Source organism: Lagopus muta, chromosome 1, assembly GCF_023343835.1.
Source record: "Lagopus muta isolate bLagMut1 chromosome 1, bLagMut1 primary, whole genome shotgun sequence".
Taxonomy (NCBI): domain Eukaryota; kingdom Metazoa; phylum Chordata; class Aves; order Galliformes; family Phasianidae; genus Lagopus; species Lagopus muta.
Window position 1 is genome coordinate 189,913,271 of NC_064433.1, and position 24,065 is coordinate 189,937,335.

The 24,065-nt window shown below is 36.6% G+C and overlaps 1 protein-coding gene across 1 annotated transcript in view; it reads left to right on the forward strand.

Annotated features, from left to right (window-relative positions):
- TENM4 (teneurin transmembrane protein 4) overlaps nt 1-24,065 on the forward strand; it is a 1,593,907-nt gene that overhangs the window by 801,042 nt on the left and 768,800 nt on the right. Inside the window, exon 6 of the mRNA XM_048933792.1 lies at nt 18,510-18,608. The gene's annotated coding sequence lies outside the window, so the exon portion shown is untranslated. The remainder of the gene's footprint in view (nt 1-18,509; nt 18,609-24,065) is intronic.

Below are 24,065 nucleotides of genomic sequence, written 5' to 3' on the forward strand. Positions count from 1 at the left end.
AAGTAGGATTAATTTCTTCTCAGAAAGAATGGTAATGCATTGGAACAGACTGCCCAGGGAGGTGATGAGTAACCATTCCTGGAGATGTCCAAGAACCATGCAGATGTGATACTGAGGGACATGATTATTAGGAATAGTGGGGTTGGGCTGACAGTTGGACTAGATGCTTTTAGAGGTCTTTTCCAACCTTGATTGTTCTATAATTGTATGAAAAGAAAATTAAGGGAGCAAACTGTGAAAAGGAGAAGCAAATAGAGTGTGATGTAAAGACAATTGGAGCTTTTGTAGCTGAAAATCAGATCTGGGACTAGGTACGTGCACAGCTCCCTGCCGAGGGCATACCTTGTGTGCCTTCTGAAGGTGTGTGGGGGCAAGACCAAGCTGTGTGAGCATCCTTCTTCTGCTTGGGTACAAACTTTCTGCTTTAGAACAGAATCTTAAGAATTACCTATTACAACAGAGTTACACTGTCAGGGACTTCTTATATTTTCCTCAAAGGAAGAGTGTGTCTGCTTGCCAGAGACCAGTTTCTAGACGTAATGAATCACTGCTCTGACCCAGGGCACAAACTTCTTCATACCAAAAGGAATGTATTTATGTAGGATCTCATAATTATTCCCCTCACTTTCCAGCAGATCCTTCCTTTGTTTTGACTGTGTCTGCTAAGGTATGCATGCAGCCAGGCTTATCCTGACTTGTAACTCCTCTCACCAGATAACAACACGAGGAATTTCAGGACCCAACTGATAACAAAAGGAGAGTAATATATATGCAGATGTACAGCCAATTCAAGGCTCCTTTCAAACTATTCTCCCATCCTTATTTGTTCCTTTTGCAATCTAAGTTAAGCTTCTGCCTGTCACAGAAAGTAGATGGCATCTGACAAGTCCTCCACTGCCTGCTTTAAACTTTGCAGGACCACAGATCTCGGGGGCCTTGTCAAGTCCCAGCAGACCTGTTCTGTTCTGGCTTAAAAGTTTATTCTGTTCAGAAAACCAATGAAAGAGTCTTCTGTCAACATTTCTTTTCAATATTTTATTTGGTAATTGCTTTTAAAATAATACGATGCCCCCCGAATGCCAACACTCTGTTTGTTGTAAAATCATTTTGAATCTTTTTGTGCAGACTGTGGTGTGTAAACACACAAGGATACGCCAGCACTGAATTGAGATTTAGGTCTTTAGGAGGTAAATGCCGATGTGTTTGGTTAACCCTCGTTAAATTTTTGTTCATCAGTTTATTTGTCCTTCTTGAAAGTGCTATTATGTAGGAGAATTAAGTGTATATTTGCGTTGAAGGTGAGTGCAGGGCAAATGTATTAACAAAGGATTCAAAGGTAAACCAGAGTGAGAGCTCAGGGTGTTTCTTGTGGGTGGAGAAATTAAATAAGGAGAATGAGAGCATGCAGGTAGGAAAAAAGGTATAAACATAATTTAAAAAAAACCTGATAATTTTTAAAGCTAGCTTCATAGAATCACAGAATTGCAGGGCTTGGAAGGGACCTCAGAGATCATAGAGTCTTCCCCCTCTACCCCTCCTCCACCCCCCCCCCCAAAAAAAAAAAAACAAACAGAAAAACCTGCTTCAGTGAATAATGCAAATATCTTATTAAAAGGAACAGGTATTTTCTGGGAAAAGCCTATTTGGATGAAATAATGGATGTTGGAGTTTAGCACCTTGTTGAATATTAGATATTATTTGTCAAAAGCCATCATTTTTCCCAATGTTATATATACATAGAACATTTCAAAAACAAATAGGAGAAGATAAGATCCATGCTCAGAAAAAATTTACAGTCCATGACCTGAAGAAGGTCTGCGGAGCAAGAGAATGACTCACAGCATTAGACAGCTCTTAATTTCTCTAGTACTATTAGCTGTCAGACCATAGTGCTACCTTTAAATACATTTATTCATAGAGCAGAGCCTGAATTAGTGTTAAAAAAGAAACACTTGTGGGTTTATTAAAATCAAAACAGGACAAAGAAAAAAATCCAAACCACAAAATCTACACAATTACAGTTGCCAAAGTCCACTGGTAAAATAAGGTCAATCCTTGAGTTCAAAGAGGAGCAGGTTGAATTTCAGGAAAAATGAGCTGTCCTTGTTCCTTAGCAAAAAAAAAAAAACAAAAACAACAACAACAAAAACTGCAGTGCTGTTCAGAATAAACATTTCCATCAATGCTCAGTGCACGTTTTCTGCCCATGCTAAGTCAGTAAAGCTGCCAGGCAGGCATGTGCAGAATCAAGTCAGCATGGGAAATGGACACTGTCATGGTGATGGCTCAGTGTTTGAACTTTTTTCCATTTAGAGTTAACCTTTTCATATTGATCTCGGCAGATCTGAGGAATAAATCAGGTGAGTGTAGTGAAGGAGAATGAAAGACTTTTGAATATTTCCTAGGTTGTTTTACGTCACTGCTTAGATCCATACATGGAGAACACAGAGAATATAGAAACCCTCACAGACCATAACAATGGATTTTCACTCTTGTTTTACACCCTTTATTAAACACCTTTCCTAAGACAAGGTAACGAAAAACACGGTTCAAACTCCACAAACTCAATTTGACCACCTATTCTTCAGTAGCTCATCTTTGAAAAGTAGCCAGGGGATTTACAGAAGATAAATGCTAAGTTACTACAGAGGAACACTTCTCTGTTTTATAACAACAAGAGAGAAATTACCATGTGGCAATTAATGTAACTAAACAGAATGGGAGTTTGTGGCTTGTATACACACATGCATCAGTCATGTGTGAAGTTCAAGTCTTTATTTCTAAAATGGTCTAGTGCATATCGGTACAAAGAAAGTTGTGCATATCTGAAAGTTGAAATTCAGGTCCTTCTAGCTCCTGTTGAACTCAGTCTGCCCATGCATAAAAAAGGTGAACTATGTGACAGCAAGAGGTATATAGGGAAGCTTTGATGGTGCTGAAATTTGCTGGTGGCAGCGGATCAGAGGCACTGCCTGGCCCCCAGTGCCTGATGCACCCAGGGCCCATCAAGCACAGAAGGTGTAGGAAATGGGGTGGCTCAGGGAGTCATCTCACTGACTTTCAAGATGTCTTTGGCACACATTAGAGCAGCCTGGGGACTGTTTTAAACAACTCCAGCTGAGCATAAGCCAAGCACAGTAGTATTCTGGCCAAGTCCCGGCACTCTTCTTTCTCCAGGGCCAGTGAAGATTGATGGTATATTAGCAGGGTTCATTGACTGTGTGCCAGCTAGGGATGTTATAATGCCAGGAGAAATCTCAGTTCATGAAATCTGAAGATTTTCCAGGCTTTAAGCACTGCTATAGTGGTGCAGAAAATGGAGCTTATCTGAGAAATAAGACCTGAAAGTGTGAGGTTCTTGGTGTGTTAAAATGAGACAGAGATAGCAAAAGAAAGAGAGCTGGGGGGAGCATTTGAAAAGTTCATTAACAATGAATGCTGCCACCAAGAAAGGATATTTACTGAATGAACTGGGAAAGCTTGTGAAGAGCTATGAAGTCGCCTTGGAGTGGCACTGGCTTGGAAAAAGACTAAAGAGATCATCTAAGAGGCAAAAGACCTTTGGATGTCAGTAGGAACAAACTCCACTCAGGTTTTGTAAGTCCCTGTAGTCTACTTGCTTCTCTCTGGTTTTATATTTCAGACTCTATTCTCTCCCTTGTCTAGCACCACTCAGGACAACGGAATTCTTTGGAGATCTCAGGATTTAGCAATAGAATGCAGAAATGGATGTCCTGCCACAGTGATCAAGCTCCACCCTAAAACAACTTTGGATCTTGTAGCACTCTCATTCCTGGAGAACGTAGTCGCCTTGATATTCTCTGCTTCCTTTCTTACTTTTTTTTTGTTGGAGAGCTATTGTATGGGTGATAAGTGGATGGTTGGACTGGATGATCTCGTAGGTCTTTTCCAACCTTGGTGTTTCTGTGATTTCTGTGATTTCTGTATCACCCTGAACTGAAAAATATCTGTCTCATTTCTAGTGCCCATAACACAAATATAGGACGTATTGATACCCACTCAGAACATATTCACACAGATACAAAAGCTTTCCCCTGAAGTCAGCAATTGTCTGCATGTCCAAATACTTCAAGATTAAGAAGACTCTCCTAAAGTCTAAAATGGGAAAAATAGTTTGTTCTTTAAATATTTTTGCCACCTCAGCTGGCAAAAATAACTTTATGTAGAAAGCTCTTATAGTTTTTTTTCACTTTCTGTGCTGCTGCTTTAGCAAATTTCATTAGTTGAACTTTTTTTGTCTGTAGTTTAGCACATCTCTCCTCACTATCTCTGTCATCACCACCATGGTTATGGTTACTGTTTAGCAGCAGCAGCTGCTGCAGCAGGAGGAAGAGGATTTCAACCATTTGAAATGGCTATTCCTCGACACTAATTAGCTTAATTTCTACAGATAGATTGTACCTCTCTGATGAGGAATTCCAATTTTCTGTCAATACCAGAACTGAAAGGAGTAGATGCTTTAAGGTCTTCGAATCGCGTCATCACATGACATCACCCAAAGGGTTTCTTCAACAAGTAGATTTTAAAGTATTGTGCTTATTAATGTTGGCAAATGACGCAGGAGGTAAATCATTCTGTTCATTCCGTATATCTTCTGGTAAAGATAAGGTGATTATTACCATTGGTGATTAATACCATTGGTATTATTTCATATACTTTTCAGACACTAGTGCTGCTCTTTTCCCAACATCAGACATTTGCAATAAATGTACATTGCTTCCCAAATTTCTCTTTTAATTATCACCTTCTTTCTTCCTGAGCCCAATGGGAGTTAATCTGGGGCCTGGTTCAGCCCCAGGGGGTTTGGAAGCTTTGTGATATTTTACTGAATCACTTGTGGAAGCTTGGTGTAAATTGAAATCCTTGCCTCTGGGGAAAGAAATCTCCGAGAGGCCATCGTGCTCCTTGGGTAGTGCAGAAAGCCGAATTTCAGCTTTCTATATGTCAGGGTATTGTTCTCACATTTTTGAGGTTTCATTTTCAAGTTTCCTTCTCCACCTTTTCACTCTCTCAGAATATTGCTTGAAGTTGAATGGGAGTGACTTCTAAGTTAGTTTTCAAGTCTTGAATGTGGTCACAAAGCTAACATATTTTATATTGTGTTAGACATTTTCCTAATAGTTTTGCACGCACACAAGCCCTGAACATTTAAACACACCCTATCAGATACCCTCCTGCTTTACTTTTCTCTTCATTTTACCTTGTAAATATGTCACAACAGGTGTGTTTTATTAGTATCCCCAAAAATGAGGTCTAATCATGTTTTAAAATGTTCTAGTATAATGATTACTGTTCCTATGTTTTTCATTATTTTTAATCCTTACTCTCCCATCAGAACTGTGGTTGTCCACATCAGACAGTCCTCTCTGGCTCCCTCAAAAATATGCATAATGGGTTGCAGAATAGCTACTGCTCTACCTTCTTTGAGCAATAGAAACACTGTTGAAGGTCATTGGTTCAAACTTCTACTCAAAGTGGAACTATCATCCGACTAGATGAGGTCAGTCTGGTAACTCCCCAGGAACTGATATTCCATATCCACCCTGAGTAATATTTTTCACCCCTTCCACTTCAAAAATCTGTAGGCTGCTATTGAATCCTTCAGAACTCAATTACTTAAATTACAGATACCTTTTTTGTGTTGTGAAGTACAACCTTTCTTTAGCTTTCATGAAAGACATTGCTTCTCTTAGCCTTCTTCTGAAAAGATTTTTTCTTTTTACAATCATAATTCCTTTATTGATAATCCTTCATTTGCTATTTCATAGCATTAAAATAAAGCTTTCGGTCTTCAGATTCTAGGTGCTTCATGGTTTACCACCAACTCACTGTTCCTTATTTACCAGCTATAAACGTTCACCTACAACAGTAATATCATCCTTTCATAAGAGCACCTCTGTAGTTTTTATCTGATGTTTTATCAGAACTTTAATAACCCAATGTGAAGTTGTATAATACATACTTCATATATATATATATACAGCCATCTATAAAAATATACATATACTGAATATAACAGCAAGCCCAGACTGTGTACACAAATAGCTCATAAAATATTTCATAGAATCATAGAAGCATTAAGACTGGAAAAGATTTCTAAGAACATCTAGTCCAAACATCAACCCATCACCACCATGCTCACTAACTCATGTCCTTCATGTTTGCTTTCTGTGTTGGCAGCTAAGGATGCTGGACTGGAAACATTACAGAGTTTTGGTCCTGTTCCTTTGCAGCTTGTCACCCTGTTCATATCTCAGTTTGGATTATTGTTTCTTTCTGAGGTGATGAGCAGCATAGGCATAAAATCATTTTCTTTTATGTGTTTATTTAAAGACTGACAAAAACAATTTAGCTGCTGCTTGAGCAGGTGTCTGATCATTATCATCATAATAATGCTAATGATAATACTAATGATAATAAAACAAGGCTAATTTTAACAGACACCTGAGCCTGGCATTTAGAAAATTAGTCATTCAAAAGTTTAAATATCTATCTGACAGTCTGTCTGCTGTTACTTTGCCACATGTAAAATATGTAATGCACTTACCTCCTTACCTGAAAGTAAATATATTAAACAGTACTTTTATATTCCACAGTGACAACTTATTGTAGCTAATAAAGCAAATAAGACAGCAACTTTCACATCACAGTTGGCCACCTGCTACCTGGGCTTCTTTTTTTTCCAGAAATGACTAGATTCCTCCATTGTGATATATACAACACTTTCCCAGAAAATATGCAGCCTGAAAAGACCAGTAGCATGATAGAAATCAGTCTCATTACTGTCAAGACAGTTAGAAATGAGACCCTAGCTAGGTGGTAATTAGTGGAAGCTGAAGTAAAAATAAAAGTTTGACCCCTTGAAAGTTCTATTTTAGTTTTTAAAAACAAACTGAACATCCTAACACTTCTATATTGAGAAAAAAAAAAAAAAATACTCAAGGAACAGAAAGGTCCAAAAAATCAATGTTTGCAAATGTGTGATTTCCTGTAATATCTCTCAGCCTGTTTTGGGAAGGAAAGCCTTGTGCAGACAGAAAGTCACTCTGTGCTTTCATCCAATTTTTTTTCCTCACCTCAATACACCTGAATTCTTTGGTTACTGCTGTAAAAGGCTTCAGAGACATTAAATCCTACACATTTAATTTAGATTTGTAGAAATAATTTAAGTGTATGTCCAAGTGAGAAAAAGAACTACAGTATGAATTCAGCACTCATCTGTCCGTGTCATCCCATGGTTAATCACACACAAGTTCTCCCTGCCGAGCAAAACAGTCCTGCTTCAAGAAGAGGTGGCAACACAGGCAATTGAGTACATAGATATTAAATTCATAGTAACAGGTGGAAGGAGAGAGTGCATATATTTGTGGAAGCATGGAACCACAGAATGGCTTGAATTGGAAGGCACCCCAAAGATCATCTAGATCCTTATGGAGTGATGAAGGTGTTTAGGATTTTTTTAGGCAGAGGATTTAAGAAACAAACTTCTAGAAAATGGGCTTTGTTAGTTCCACATCCCACGAACAGTTTGTCTTCCATTGTACTTTAAAATTTGCAAGATTGAATTCATGCTGAAAGGGAATAATTTGGTATTATTGAATTAAAATGTATAATTTTTGATTAACTGATTCAAAATTGTCATTTCAGCCATAGTTTAGTTTTAATTTGGGTTGCTTCCTGACGGTCTTTCATGCAACATTAACAGAGCAGCTCCTCAATATCTTCCAGTTCCCCCTGTGTGCAGTGTGATGGAGGACAGTGCTGTGTGGTCTCAGGTCTTTTAGCACTGCTTCACAGGAGCATCTGAGGTCCACAATCAAGGAGGTAGATTCAAATTAAGTTGCCTTCAGAGGATAGAATGGCATGCAGCTTGAAGACACAATGTCTCAAAATGATGCATTGTGAATGCACAACTGAATTCAAATGAGGCATACTATCAGTCCAGGAGTCCAACACATTCCTCTTTAAGTCAAGCCCTGTCATCTAACAGCAGTGACACAATTCCTATTTATTTTTTCTTGTCAAAAAACTTTTTTTTTTTTTTTTTTAGCAAAATACATTAAAAACTCCATCTGTAACTTCTCCTATAGCCGTAATCAATAGATTGAATCTACTTGGTTAACTGAAGCTGCAATTATATCCTGATTTCACTTTCATTGATGTAACATGAAAGTGGCCTGCATCAAAATCAATTGATTTACGTTACCATAAATTATCTTTAAAAGATGCTGAAACTGGGCCCAAAAAAGAGCTGATTTTCCTTTAACATAAGAGCTACAGATAGACAATGTTTGTCATCGAGGAATCTTGTCTTGCAAGCTATTGCTTTAACTACTGATTCCCAGCAGAACTTTCTGGGTCTACATCTTTTATGATAATTATGAAGTATATATCTGCCTCCTATGAAAGGAGGACAACTCCTCTTCAATCACACTCAAATATCTCCTTCCTCCAGGCAGAGACCTGTTTCACAGATTTCTTTTCTTAAGACTCAAATGACACAAATGTTCATTTGTATTATTCAGGAGGTAACATTTGTGAAAGCAGAAGCAGAATGGTAAAGTTTTGTACATCCTCAGGAAGTAAGAGGTGAAGTTACATAGTAAAGTTTTGGAAAGCTAAAAATGAGCAGTGTAAAATATGAGAAAGCAGCTGTAACTGTCAGTTTAACATCAGTGACCATATTGCAGAAATTTACTGTCAGGAAAGTTTAGCTCTGCAGTGATATTTAAAGGTTTAAAAAGAGAAATTTCTCATTTCAAAAGAATAGTTGTTGATTGCTTATGTTTCAAAACTGTTCACTGAGGCTATTGACATCCACAAGAGCTGCCAGGCTCAAGGCTGGTAGGGCAGAGTCTCACCATTTAGTATCAATATGGCTGAATAACTGTCCAGGTGTAACCTGAGTGCTAGAGATGAGGTTTGAGCTAAATGAGGGACTTACACTAATTGCATGTGTAGTGATAGCTCATTCCCAGGCCCTGTTCTGGGACATTCAAGTTAGCTGTCTCCAGGACAAATCCTGTTGAGGTGGTGCTCATTGTGGGCAGATGGACCTGAGGTATCATTAGTGCTGTAAACATAGCCATGGCTTTGTTTATGCCAGTGCTCAAGAGGACTTCCTCCCTTCATCCTATTGAAATTTAGGTACTTTGCTATAACAGGCGTCAGAGTCAGCAGAATGGAAAATGTGTGGGTGAATGGCAGCCTGTTGTGCTGCCTCAGAAGTTAGGGCAATTCCATGGAATGCCCTAACTTCCAAATGGAAAGACGTCCACTCTGAACCCTTTTCCAATAATTTCATCATTGCCAATGACTGAAACACAGTATGAGAGCAAAAAAAGCCTGGGATATATCTAGCCATGTGGTGACCCTTTAAAAAAATGCAAGTAATGAATCAATACTGCTTTATTTAAATATTATTTATCAAATTAATATGACTTTTTTTTTCTTAAGAGCTGATGCTATAATTATGGCTAGCCCAGAACCAGCATAGGAATAGACCTTCAAAGTTCATTTTTATGAACAACTGAAAAACTTCAAGTGTAGTAAGAATAAGTAAGCATTTTCTGGCAGGCGTTGTCAGCCCTGGGTAAAGTAAAACCTGTGTTAAACATGTTTCAGATAGATGAAGAGTTACATAAGGCAAGTATCCAGAAATTGAATTCTGCTGTTAGAAGCTAAATACTGTGCTCTTATGTACAGAGTACAAATACCTGTGGTCAAACGGGTTGTCCAGCATCAACTGATGGGTTCCTTGTCTCTCACTGTTGAAAGCTACTTTAAATTCTTTAGGACAGTGTGAGAAAGAATAAGAAAGTGAAATCTTTTCCTTTTTTAAGTCAAGGTTCAAAGTCTGGCAGCTGAAGATGTTGTTCTGTATTTCACAAAAGACACTTAAACAGACTCCAAAAAATCATAGGCAGATACTCACTCATGCAACATTATTCATCCTTCCTTAAAAGGTAATATTCATATAGAAAAATCAGTTAGAGTTTTGGGAAGGTTTAAAATACTACATTCCGTACTGAGTCTATTATTATTTTTTCTCATCTGGCTTCAAGGTTTATATGCAGTTAAAACAACCTTTGTCCTTTGCAAGCAACCTATTTTTACCAGTAATTCACTCTGCTACTCTGACCTTATTTGCTGATGGCATAATTTGTCTTGCAACCCTACATAAATATACTACATCAATAACATTTTCTCAAGGCTATTTTCCTCTGAACCACACAGGAGTAAATTGGTTATTTTTTGTTTCAGCAAAGCAACAGACAACAATATAGCTTTCCTTGTATAGTTCAAATGTAAAGCAGGCAAGCAGACAACGTTTGTTTTGTTTTTACTGCTATTTTTAAGATGAAGACAAGGTGGTAAACTAGAGCTAGAGTTCTTATTTCTTTTTTTTTTTTTCTTTTTTCAAAATCTACAATTGTATATGACCTTTTCCATTCAGATTCAGTTTGCACAGAGGAATAATTTCTAAAGTAGTGTGGGAAGGAGCAATTAAAGTTAAATGTTAATTTTCAAAAATAAGACCCAGCTTGCATTCTAGTTATTGAATTGCCCCTGGAATGCAATTCAGGCACAGCCTCCTGGGGAAAAACACTGGAAAGGAAGCACTAGAATCACAAGGAAATTGTAGAACGATATCTTTTGAGTTCAGACTAGTCTCTCTAAATAGCATTCTAAATGGCAGTGGCTTAAGGTAGCCTTCAAAGCTGTATCTGCTGTTATTTTCTTTATTGCAGACTTTCATCAAGGCCATTCCCTGTACCCTTACAGCCAGGAGAAGGAGATATTTGAGTCAGTCGTAGTTTAAGGCAAGGGTACTGTCTCAGCTTAGTAAGGAGTCATCAGTATCAATGTCTTCCTAGACTGTTGAGATCTGTGTCCAGACCTGCTAATTGGATCTGCAACACCATTGTTTTCACATCAGTGCTCTTGTTTAACACGTCCTGAGCTTATGCACCTGTCCCCCCACATGTGTGTATAGGACACCAGGACCAGAGCTATTCCAACTGTGCACCCTGCAAGCTGACAGTACATGCAGATCTGTCGAGTTCTCAGCCTGCTGTGTGATTCCATGTGTGGAGCACCTGTATGATCAAGTCTACAATACCTATGATCAAGCACAGGATCCACTGCCTGAAGCTGAGAACTTGACCGCCAAGTAGTCATGACTTCTCTAAGTTAAGCATATACAAGCTGTAAGAAATTGAGATCCTGGAGTCTTTCATAAAAGTTCAAAGGATGTTTTTGTTCACTACGAGAGGCACACTTCCAAAAGGAAAGTTGCAAGTGCCAACTAATTTTCTCTGCAACATACAACTATTAATAAATGCTGTTCATAGATTTTGCTGGACTTAAGGGAATATTTGTTTTATGAAAAGTTCAAACCATAGGAAAATACACACTAATCTCTGCCTGAAGTTCAACGGTCAGAATTGAAGCATAGCATATGGTGTTTTATGAAAGAAATATCCAGTCCTGCTTTACAGTACTTCATGATGAAAAGTTCTTCACCAGTATTTGTGATTCCACTGACTAATTTAGTTCTGTGTTTATTTTGCCTTTGGTTTTGATGAATTTATTTTTGCTTTCCAATATTGGTTGTATTCTGCTTTAATATTCCAGATTGAGAGGATTTCTGTTGTCCTTGGTTGATATACTGGCTGATCTTATTGGCCCTTTCCAACCTTAATGATTCCATGACTTTCTGTGCACTGTATGGATATTTAGAGACACCAGTGAATCACTGTGTACTTCTCCTTGGTGAACTGAAAAGATGGACTGCCTCATGTTCCCCACTGCTATTCATCCCTTTAGTCATTCCCTTTATTCCCATGTTAATCCTTTCCAGGTTTTTAGCTTCTCTCTTAAACCACTGATAACAGAAATGGACAAATTATTCCAGGAATGGTTTCATTACTGTCAAAAGCAGAGTTATTCTAATTTCCTAACTCCTACTCACTATTCCATGTTTATATCCATTATTCCTTTTGACTGCAGTGTCACCTGGGATCTCATTATTAGTTGATTATCCACAATGGCCCTAAGTCTTTTTCAGAGTTACTATATCCCAGGTTAGCAAACCCATACCATTAGTGTAGTTTACATTCTCTATTTCAATACACATGGCCTTTGGCCATATTGGAATAGATATTGCTTTACTGAAACCAAAGCCTCTATAGCATTTCTCATTAACGGCTCTCCTTCCTCACCTGTCACCAATGGATGATATTCACAGTGATAATATCTTTGCCCAGTCATTCTTAAAAAAATCTGGATACCTTGGGGGAAGGAAATTCTCTGATGGACTCAAGGGAGGCACAAGTACTCAGATATGATTCCATAATATTAACAATGTATATTTTGAGATATTTTAAGCAGTTTTAAATATAATGTGTGTTTTAAATATAAGTTTTAAGTTGTGGGATTTCATTTTATTTTTTTATTGTTTTCAGAGCTTTTGTCATCTGTAGTTATGAAACTAAAAGTCTCATAATATCATGACTGACTTGCAGAAGCAGAAATATGTGACATTAACAATATTTATCTTCCAGTCAAGCTTATCAAAAGCTACATTTAGTTAAAATGTCAGAATCCAATTTTCTGAACTACATGGCAATTAATATTATTGTTTTAAATTCAATAGCTCAGTTCCATATATGTCATCCAATTACTTTTTATAGATTGACTGCAATATATTTTTTTGCTTTTTTTTTTCTGATTTACATCTTTGCTTTTTGTAAGGAAAGTTTTAATTTAAAAAATCTATTCCATTCCATGTGATATTTTGTTTCTTTTCTGATTGGCATCTATACCAATATGGGTACATAAAATTGCTAATTTCATTATATATTTCATTATATATATATTTATATATATATAAAATATATATAAATTCTTACAGTAACTCTGAATGTACTTAATTCAGATATTCCACTGATACTCCATGTGAAAAAATAAAATAAAATAAAAATATATATCAAAAGAGAGGAAAAGAAAAGAGAAGAAAAGAAACAATAATTGTAAAATAACAAAAGTTTTAGAAGATTCTGATACGAGATGTTTATTTCTAAGAAAGAATGTCTGCACTTTCAGAAACAATATTTTATTCAACAAAACAGAAATTAAAGTAAATTACTCTTGGAAGCCTAAATATCCAGGTATTTCATTTATATTCATTCCCAGTTAATTGAATCTAATTACTGCTAAAGTTGGAGGGATCTCATAGAGAGAAAATTTAAAAAAACCTAGTTGTGAGTTGATCACATTTGTAATAATTCTGATAATTTTGTATGTTTCCACCCTGAAAAAAATATTTTTAGAACATACAGTTGCATTAACATCTTAATCTTTCATGCAATAATGAATTCCCTTGCTGAGCTGCCCTATTCTCTCCAAAAGAACGAGCTGTTGAGAATTCAGGAATTTCATTTATTTCATCAAGGAATAAAGACTCTTGATTAAGCATCTCCATTTTTGAAATACTTTTAGGATATTCAGTATTTTTTTCTGAACCAATCTTTCTATTCAAAATCTGGTTGGAATTAATTTCCCATAACTGTATGCATCTCCTCTGTAGATATCTCCATATCAGATTCTTGCCCTAACTTCCATTTATAGTTGATGGAGGTGCTCTTAGGGCACAATTCATCTGACTGAGTGAAGATGTCTATTTTAGGAGTGAAGAACTGCACTTTAGCAGAGTCTGCTTTTCTCACTGATGGGAAAGGGAGTCTGGGGTTACTGACTCAGAAGCGGCTATATCCACTGCATGTATCTCACTTTACATGAGAAAAACTAATATTTCTTCTTAATTTTGACTAGATAATCTACATAGATAATGAGCATATTCTTGGAGGTGAAGATCAAAAAGATGCTTATTCTCCATAAAAATTCTTCTTTGGCCACTGCTGAAAGGGAAATATAAAGAAATTAACAGTCACCATTAGAGATAGGAGATGAGCTGATTTACATCTATGCAGGCAGCTAAGCCATTTCCCTTCAGTTAATATATATTAGAGAAGATTAAAAGACAGTAATAGGGATGTAAGATTGTGGAAGGCAAAAGAGTATTGAGAGTGGATTCAGTGCCTGGAAGTTGAAAGTACACAAATATAAAATAGAAACACACACAGAATAATAAACAAACAACAACAGAAAATGTTATATAACATGAAATTGAGTTTACTATTCTAACAATGTTATGCTAAAATTTGATTAGAAGATACATTCCAGTATAATAATAAGACACTATAAGGATTTTAATAAATTGATTTATGTGGCATTTTTATGTACATTATGTTTGGTGACCATTCAATAGGATCATTTTCCATTCAAAGTCCTATTCTTACAGAAGTCATTGACAGTACTCCTTTAGTGTTTAGTAAGAATAGAAATGCAGTTAATCTCCATGATATTGAGTACATAAATACCTCATACTATCAGCCTCTATGAATTTTTCCAGGGTGTGGATCATTTGTAAATGAATTAACTTTTTATTTCTGTGCTAATTTTGTGCAGCGATACTTAGAGATAGTCCTAGAGATAGAGTTAATATTCTGTTGAATGGAAAAATAGGTGCATTATTTATTGCTTCTTACATTCTGTAAATTTCCATAATTACTTTAAATTGAACAGAGTTAATCATGGAATTATAGAATCATTAAGGTTGGAAAAGACCAGTAAGGTCAGCTAGTCCAACCATCAACCCATCCCCACCATGCTCATCTTTCTCAGTGCCACATCTCCAAAGTTCTTGAACACCCTGAGGGACAATGCCTCCACCATCTACCTGGACAGCTTGTGCCAATGCCTCACCACTCTTTCAGAGAATAAATTTTCCCTAATATCCAACCTGAGCCTCTCCTGGTGCAACTTGAAGCTGTCCCCTCTAATCCTATCACTGTTACCTGGGAAAAGATGCCAAACTTCACCCCTCCACAATCTCCTTTCAGACAGCTGTAGAGTGTGATAAGGTCTCCTCTGATCCTCCTTTTCTCCAGACTGAACCACCTCAGTTCCCTCAGCTGTTCCCCATACCTCCAGACATTTAAAGCTTTGTCTCCCTTCTCTGGACACATTCCAGGATGTCAGTGTCTTTCTGGTAGTGAGGGACCCAAAACTGAACACAGTACTCAAGGTGTGTCCTCAAGGTACATAAATTCCGAGGAAATTTATATTCATCTTTTAAATTTCTATTCTTTTACTGGATGCCCCAATCACTGGAGTGCCTTTGTAAAGTTACCTTTATAATTGAAAAACAGTACAGTTTCCTTTGACTTTTTGAATATCCATCATTTTATAAGAAGAGTAAATTAGGACACATTAGCATACAGCATAGTTTGTGCTTGTTTCTGCCTGTCATGTTGATTGGTATTTGTCTTCAAACCCACATGGAGGCTATTTCTCTTTTTGAGCAGAACACAAATGTTTTCTGTTATATTCAATATCATCAGGTGTGCAGAGCTGCACTGAATAATCAGTTATATATATGTCTGTGAAGAACAGGTTTTGGAAAAAAAGCAAAAGAAAATCTACTTTCTCTAAGTGTTTCTGAGAAATGAAGAGTTTATCTTTTTTTTTTTTTTTTTCATATATATATTTAAAATTCTACCATAAGGGAAATGTCAGTAGTTTCTGAATCAAGATAGAATAACAATAAGTTCCAACCGTTTCTAGTGAAGGCAGCTGGTTTAGTTCTGTGCAAACATATAAAGAGGACTCTCTATTAGTGCAGCATTCATAATATCATTCAGATAGAATTTTTATAACTTCCTTATTGCATCACAGATTGCAAGCCCTTACAGAGTGAAAAAAAAAAAAAGAAACTATACCTAAACGAAAAATGTTTTCTTTGATCCTGTCCAATATTAATAATACTGTTTGAACCAACTTTTGGTAAGTTGTGCTTTGCTAATATGTGTTACAAGCTTTCCTGAGGATACACGTGTAAATATACATATACATATATATTTAGCTTGGTTATCAAAGTAGTGGAGGTGGGTGTCCTTGAAATGTAGGCTTGACTCCTCTTTTTTCTTTGTTTATGGATTATTGTTCCACACGGCAGCAATTTAAAGAAGTCCTGATTGAACTGCAAACCAAAAGAATTAAACCATGACTACTGCTCTTATTTGCATAGCATTACCAAAGGGGCAAAAAAAAAAAAAAAAATCCTGAACTCAAAATAACCAACCTCCTTTTCAATTGACTGTACTTTTTAGCAGATTAATTGCTTTTAGTTCTGGCATGGGAGAAGCCATGCAGAAAAGCTATTGTGTTTGTGTGCTGGGAGATTTGACAGAGTGCTCTCTGGTGGGTGATAACTGATGGGTAATACCAGCTAAGGGACAAAAGTGTGATAGTGAAATATATAAAAAAGAAATGCAGTAACAGTCGCTTTAAAAAAAAAATAAAATTGAAATGTGAGTCATTGCTACTCCTGTCACAGCTTCAGAGGCATGTAGAAGGAACCACTCTCCAAGCTTAGATGGTCCACAGTTTGTAGTAGAACAGGTCTTTGCTGTTCCATTTTATTTCACTGTAGGTTCATGGGTATATATTCAGGGCTGAAGGATAGCCACGTTGCCTTCTTTACTGGATGAATAGACAAAGATTTAAAAATAATATTTTGGACACATTCTTTTGAGTAACATATACCAGATTATACCAAGTATAACATGCCAGGAGATGTTCAGGTTGGACATCTCAGAGTATGTGGTCAGGCACTGGCACAGGCTGCCCAAAGAGGTGGTGGAGTCACAACTCCTGGAGGTGTTCAAGAAACATGTGAATATGACAGTGAGAAACATGGTTTAGTGCTCAATATTGATGATAGGTTGGACAAGATGAATTTAGAGGTCTTTTCCAACCTAAATGATTCCATGATTCCATACAATTCAAACTGTCTATGTGCTTTTCATATAAATTATGAAAAAAAATAACACTGAACTGCTGAATTTATAGGTAACTAAAAGAATTGTACTGCCTGCTTCACCTTGGATCTGCTTGGTTTATTAATCTCTGCCTTATCCTAGTGACTGAGAATTTAGCTCTTACTCAGCATTCCTTTAGTAATACATATATTTTTCCTCTGCAAAATGATTTATAAGCCCCTTTGCGGTGTCCTCATTTTAACTCAGTATCATCTAACCAACTAGAAAGTCAGAAGGTGTATTACACAGGAACTGTTCCAATTTTGTGTTAATTACCGTGTAATAAGGAACTGAAAAACGATCTTTCAAATTTATAGAGAGTTCTTTACCAAAACCAATAGTATTTTCATCCATATTGCACCTATTAGAGTGCTCTCCTTAAAAAACAAGATGTGAGGTTAAGCTCTTCTGAAATACAACCTTGATTCAATATACCTAATTATGGGAAGACTAGGCTGTGGTTGAAACTGTGATGGGGTGCTAAAGAGTATAATGCAAAACACAGTGTATTTCAGAGTTCATTTCAAGAGTAACTTCTCATAAAGACTTACATTTTTTGAGAGATGCTTATATTCCTTTGCCTTTTTCTCTCAAACATAAATCTGGGGAAGCACAAATTTGAGTCCAGCTTTATCATTCTAAAAATATTTTAACAAGGAAGAACAGAGCCAAATGAATTTCCAATTGAGGTGGCTTTTGTATGAATGCAAAAAATTTCACATTATTACTGATGAAAATGCCTTTTTATTACTGATTGGTGATTTGTGTGAATCTTCTTTTCAAAATGGTTACTTGGCTGATGCAGAAGCCAGCCTCGTGGCTGCTTTACCTGTGGCTCCAATTTTCCTGGTTCATAACAGAAGTACTAGTTGTGTGGTGCAAGTCAACTGTGGAAAAATACAGCCTAAGAACATTTTGAGAAGCCAAGCTGAGGCAGAAGTGGCTGTTGTGGGGCATGTGGAAGGTGCTATGGCACAACTAACACCCTTCTTCTAACACAATTCAGTGAGCCAGAGATACAATTTATTCCTTCAGTAATCTGCAAATCCCACAGGACCATCATTCCAACATACAACAACCTTCCAAGTAATCAATTTTTGGGAAATCTGAAAGATGTATTATGATGCCGCGTGTTAATTTACCTTAATAAGCTTTAAATAATCAGTTATCAATCTAATTAGCATTCATGGGAAAATGATGTACTTCAGTCTCTGATGTTATGTCTCTGGGTAAAATTCTCTTTGAAAAAGCAAAAGAAACACATAATTGTGTATATACCTAGAATAGATAGAAGTATAAGTCACTGTAAGTGGTAAGCTTGCTCATAAAGTAAACTGTATCTCCAAAAAAAAACATTTTTTGACAAATGCAAAATAATTTAGTACACCTATTTTTACTAGCCACTTTGCGTAACCCATCAAAATTAAGGGGTTCAAGACTTCCCCTAAAATGCAGAAGGACAATTAAAAATTATTATAATTATTTTTCTGCATTAGTATATAAACATTAAAAAAAAAAGTATTTGTTTCTTGTTTAATGCAGGTTATAGCTGTGCCTGATGAGATAGGATGCAATAGTGAAAGTTGGTAGTGGTGGCCTTCGGGAGAAAATTGACTTGGGAGGAATAAAAGTGAAGGAAAGGTGAGTTGGGTGAGTTACTCTCACTTAAAAGCTAAGTTGTGGAATTACCTTGTCATATAGAGTAGCAGTATAATGATATTAAAAATATATAAATGTGGTGTTAACCTTCTTGAATTTCTATATAGGATATTTCCTCTCTTAGAGTCATCTTTGGGCAGAAAACACAAGCTCAACACTCTTTATTCTGCTTTCTTGTGATCTCCTGGTGCCACTGCATTCCTATTAAAGCCTACATGAAAAGAAGTTAAAAAACAATCCTATTAGAACTAGACTTAACTTTGCTACATGGGGACCTAGACCCCTAATAGAAAAATTAGCAAGGTGCTAAGAAATGAAAGATGTTGAAGATGACTACTCTGGAGAGCAGAGAGTCCTCAATAACCTAGATACCTATCACGTGCATTACAGAATGGAAAACATTCCTGCTAGACTGTTATTTATTTGTATTAATGCTGGATTAGGATGCTCTGCTTGGTCAGGCTTTCAGAAAAGTCTATGAAAGAGGGTTTACCAAGTTTCATCCTGACCCTGCGCTGACAGCTTGGAATGGACAGTCATTCTCATAACTAACAGGAATCTAAAATTTGTTTTGGAGATGTCTCATTTAAATCCTGGTTGAAATTTGTTCGGCACAGTGATTCATTCATCCTTCCTTTACATGATCCTCCGCTCTGTTTCTTTTGCCTGGTCGATGCATTCTATCTGCTTATATCACAAATTGCCACGCAGATTTTGGTGGAAGATTTCTACTGTAATTTTGGGATCTGTTTTTTTTATTCTCACAAAAATAGGCCAAATGCCTATGAAGCACTTCATAATAATAACACCACATAATTTTGCTTTTACTGAGCCTGGAAATTAAAGAGAAAGACACAGCTACATTCAGGAATATTCATGATGGAAACTTCTCCTCAGGGGCTACCATTACCGTCACATTATTACTGGAGCTGGTTTCATGATTTAGGCTGCTTCTTTCGGTACTGCATCACTCCAGAAAAGAACTGTATCACAGAATTTAGAAGCAGAGGCATATGCAGCTAATACTTTTAAAACAATAATAGCCAATCAACCTAGAGCTTCATTTCAGCATTTCAAAGGTTTACACACTGGCAGAATCTAAAGCTCAATGTAGAGCTGGTAATAGAAATCATAGAATCATAGAATCTTTAGAGTTAGAAAAGACAATTAAAAGTCATTTAGTCCAACTTCTCTGCAATGAACAGGCACATCCACAGCTAGACCAGGATGCTCAGAGCCTTGCCTTGAAAGTCTCCAAGGATGGGTCATCAATCACATTACTGGGCAAATTGTTCTAGTGCCTCATCATCTGCAGTGTAAAATATTTTTTCCTTACATCCAACATAAATCTATCTTCTTTAAGCATGAAACCATTTCCCTTGTCCTATGATCACAGACTCTGCTAAAGAGTCTGTCCTCTTCTTTATAGTAGCTCCCCTTTAGATACTGAAAGGCCACAGTCAGGTTGCCTCTCAGCCTTCTGTAGGCTAAACAGCCACATCCCTTGGATCACTTCTGTGGCCCTTCTCTGACAGTGCTCTAACAGATCCACACCTCTTCTGCACTGAGGACACCACATCTGGGTGCAATAGTCCAGATGAGGTCTCACTATCGCAGAGTAGAGGGGCAGGATCACCTCCCTCATCCTGCTGGCCATGCTCCTTTTGATGCAGCCCAGCATACGGTTGGCTTTCTGGGCTGCAAGGGCATATTGCTGTCTCACATGCAGCTCCCCATTTATCGGTAAATCATTTTTGACAGGGTTTCACTCAGTCCCTTCATCCCCAGCTTATACCAGTAGTGGAGGTTGCCTCAACCCAGGTGCAAGACCTTGCGCTCAGATTTATTGAACTTATGTGTGTCAACCACACCCCACAGCTTGGTGCCATCTGCAAACTTGATGAGTGTGCACTTGACCCCACTGTCAATGTCACTGATTAAGATATTTAAGAGATTCAGTTCCAGCACTGACCCCGGGGGCACCACTCATCACTGATCTCCATCCAGACATTGAACCATTGACCAGCACTCTCTGAACTTGATCCTGCAGACAGTTCTTTGTCCATCAAACACTCCATCCATCAAATCCATACCTTTCCAAATTGTAGAGAAGCATGTTGTGGAGTACTGTGTCAAACGCCTTACTGAAGTCCAAATAGATGACAACAGTGGCTCTTCCCTTGTCCACTCTGGCACTTATACCATCATAATAGTCCACTAGTTTGATCAAGAAGGATTTGCCCTTGGTGAAGCCATGCTGTTTCTCCTGTATCACCTCCCAGTCTTCCATGTGCATAGCTTCTGCTCCATGATCTTCCCCAGAACAGAAATGAGACTGAGGTCAGTAGTTATAGACCAGATGCTGCTACTTCAGCTATGTTTCTCTAAATTTTGTTAGAACATAATAAGCTTAGCTAAAAATATTCTTCAATTTGTCTGCATTAGTTAACAGACTGGTAGAACTTCTAATTAATATTGAGCTTATCATGCAGTATTACAATGTGCCCTTTCTTTAAAAAAAATCCACTCAAGCTGCGGATTCTTAGTTGAATAAATATTTGTTGATATTTAAGATGCATAATTCACTTGTTTCCCCCCAAAATCTAAGTAACTTCTGTTGAAATCCTGTTTGAATGCAGTTTTCATGAATGCTATGCTGCTTAGATGGTTATGGCTACTGAATTCCAGTAGATATATGAAGACTTGGGAATTTGGAGTTTGAAAGATTGCTCTTAGAATTATTTTTTTTTTAAATATTCTAGGATATTCACTTAAGTATTGAGAATTTATTAAAAAAAAAAACAAAAAACTGTTGTAAAATATATGACATAAAATTTATAGAGGACTAAATAATGTAAAAATATCTGCTGAAATGTTTCTTGGACCAGTTTTTTTGCTCAAGACATAGTTCTTGCTTGTGTATGTGCTGTAGGAATTAGCCTCTGTTGAACTGGATTAGTCCAAGAGAAGATAAATTATTCCAAGTGCACCTGGCTAGTAAGAAGGGGCACTTTTTTTGTCTTGTGCCATTCAGCAGGTTCCACAGGAAAAAAATGTGTTCAATGGGCATATTATAGTAGAAATAATACTTCAACAAAAAAACATAAATAGTCATAGCAGAAAATCATTCTTAGTGATCTTTCTTGTAATAATTATGGATTCATCATTCTGTACTCTATTTATAAAGATTAATTTAGAATGCCATGAACAAGTTCATTTATCTATTTTGCAAATACTACCCTAGGCACTCTTTAATAGTGCTACCAGTTTATTCATCATAATCTCCTAATTTCATTAATTCCATAATTTCATTAATTCCATAATTTCGTTAGTTTCAGAGTTGGAACCTTTGGTGTGAGCAGAGTCACTGTACTAGCACCAGCTGGCTTTCTTTTGTGGTCCTCTGTATTTCTCCCTTATACTTGGAAAGGAGTGAGAGAAAATCTATGGAGAGAAATAAAACAAACTAGAAGTTCATCATGTGCAACAACCTGTACTGTAAAATTAAACTATTTCAATGTAAATTCTATTTGCCACATATTGTAGTCTTTAATAAAGAAGTAAGTCAAACTCTGATTCCAGGTTTATTTGGTATATTAGTTCATGTTCACTCTCGGATTACTAACATCAGTGGCCCTTTCTAGCTCAAAAATTATACTTTCACTTCTTTTACATTTTGTCTGTAAAAATATCAAACAATGAGTTTTATAAACACTTCAGCATATATGCTCTTGTCCTCAGCAAATACAGAACTTCGGCATAAATCAAAACATAAACAAGCAAACAAACAAAAAAAGCTGTCACAAAATGAACTGAGAACTAAGTAAAATTATTGCTTAAGAGCCCTTGAACATGCTAGGTTTCCAGTCTTGACTTCTTTTCCCATTTTGTGCTCTCTACTTTTTAAAGTAAATTTTCCTTTTTTCTTGTTCTTTCCCTCTACATTACTAAACTTCTCTTTCTTCAATTCCAACTTACCAACTTTCTTCTGTTGGTAGCACCTCATTTATTGTTCCTTTCTTCATAAATGGGAAAATTCACCAAAGACAAAAATGGAATGTGACATGAGTGGGGCTGAATTGCCAGTAGGAGGGAAAGAAGAACTTAAATCACCAAAAATTTCTCTAATGAAACTTGTCATTTCCTAATGAGAGAAGATGAAGAAATTTCTCATTAAAAACTGTTTCCTCTGTGAATGCACATGTGAGTTACTATAGAGGCAAATCTTTCTCTTCTGCATCCCACTTTTCCTACTCATGTTTAATTGCAAAGTATTCGGCTTCCTTACTGTGACTTGACATCACTTACTAATTTTTTCTTCTCTTTCTTTTGATGTTCAGTTTTAATCCCTCCTGCCTTTACCCAATACTTACTAATTTGATTTGTCTTTAACTAATGTTTTCACTACATTGCTGATCTTTCTTTCTCCCTCAATTTTCTTTTTTTTTTCCCTCTAGTTTTCTGCAAAGCTGTATTTTCCATGGATTCTTTCTCACATATTTACTTCTGAGAACAATTATCATATAAAAATGCTACCTATAGTGCTGAGAAATGACAGGCTCATTCTTCTTGTTTGTCCAACTAAAATTCCACCCCAGCTATCCAAGTTTTCCTGTGGTTGGGCCCACAGTGGACACCTCAAGATCAACACGACTACAGTAGAGTTCTCTGTATGTCCTTGAAAGCTGCCTTGATACTCCATTTCTTGACTGCTGAAGATAATTTAAAATATCACTGTGTATTTCTCATTACCAATAAGGCCGCACATTGTCATCCACAGCGTCCCAGTCAGAGGGAATAAACTTCTTGATGTCAATCATTTCCATGCATGAGGATTACAGAATAAGAGAGGAGTAAAGAAGAGCTCTTTTTTTCTTTTATTTTTTTTCTTTTCTTTTTTAGATTTGGATTATTTTAATTGATAAGAACATCAGAGAAACAAGGCAGTAATTTCTTCCTTATATAATTTCAAGTATGTAGATATCCAAATACTGCGTGTTAATTTTTCACTTGATCACCTAATTATAAAAGTAAATGGAAATTTCCACCTTGGGAATCAAGGCTTCCTGAGATCATTCTCAGTGAATAGAAACTTTATATACATACCAATGATAAATTTTTGCACTGATTACTTAATTCCCTTCTCTTCTATGTAAGCCTTGATACCAAATCAAAGGAGATGTTATGCTACAATTTCTTGCCTCTTGGCATTTTCCAGAAAAAGCAAAGGGAGGTTTGAGTTGACCTCACTTTAATATGCTGCAAAAGTACGTTTGTCAAAGAAGTATAACTTCATAGTGAGTCTCTTTCTGTTAAATTGTAGCTTGTGAAATACTGTGCTCTCCTGCAAAACAATTGGGTATAACTGTGTTTAATCTGTAGAAAAAAAATGATTTTGACGTAGGAATTCATATTTTACATATGTATGTACGTAGACAC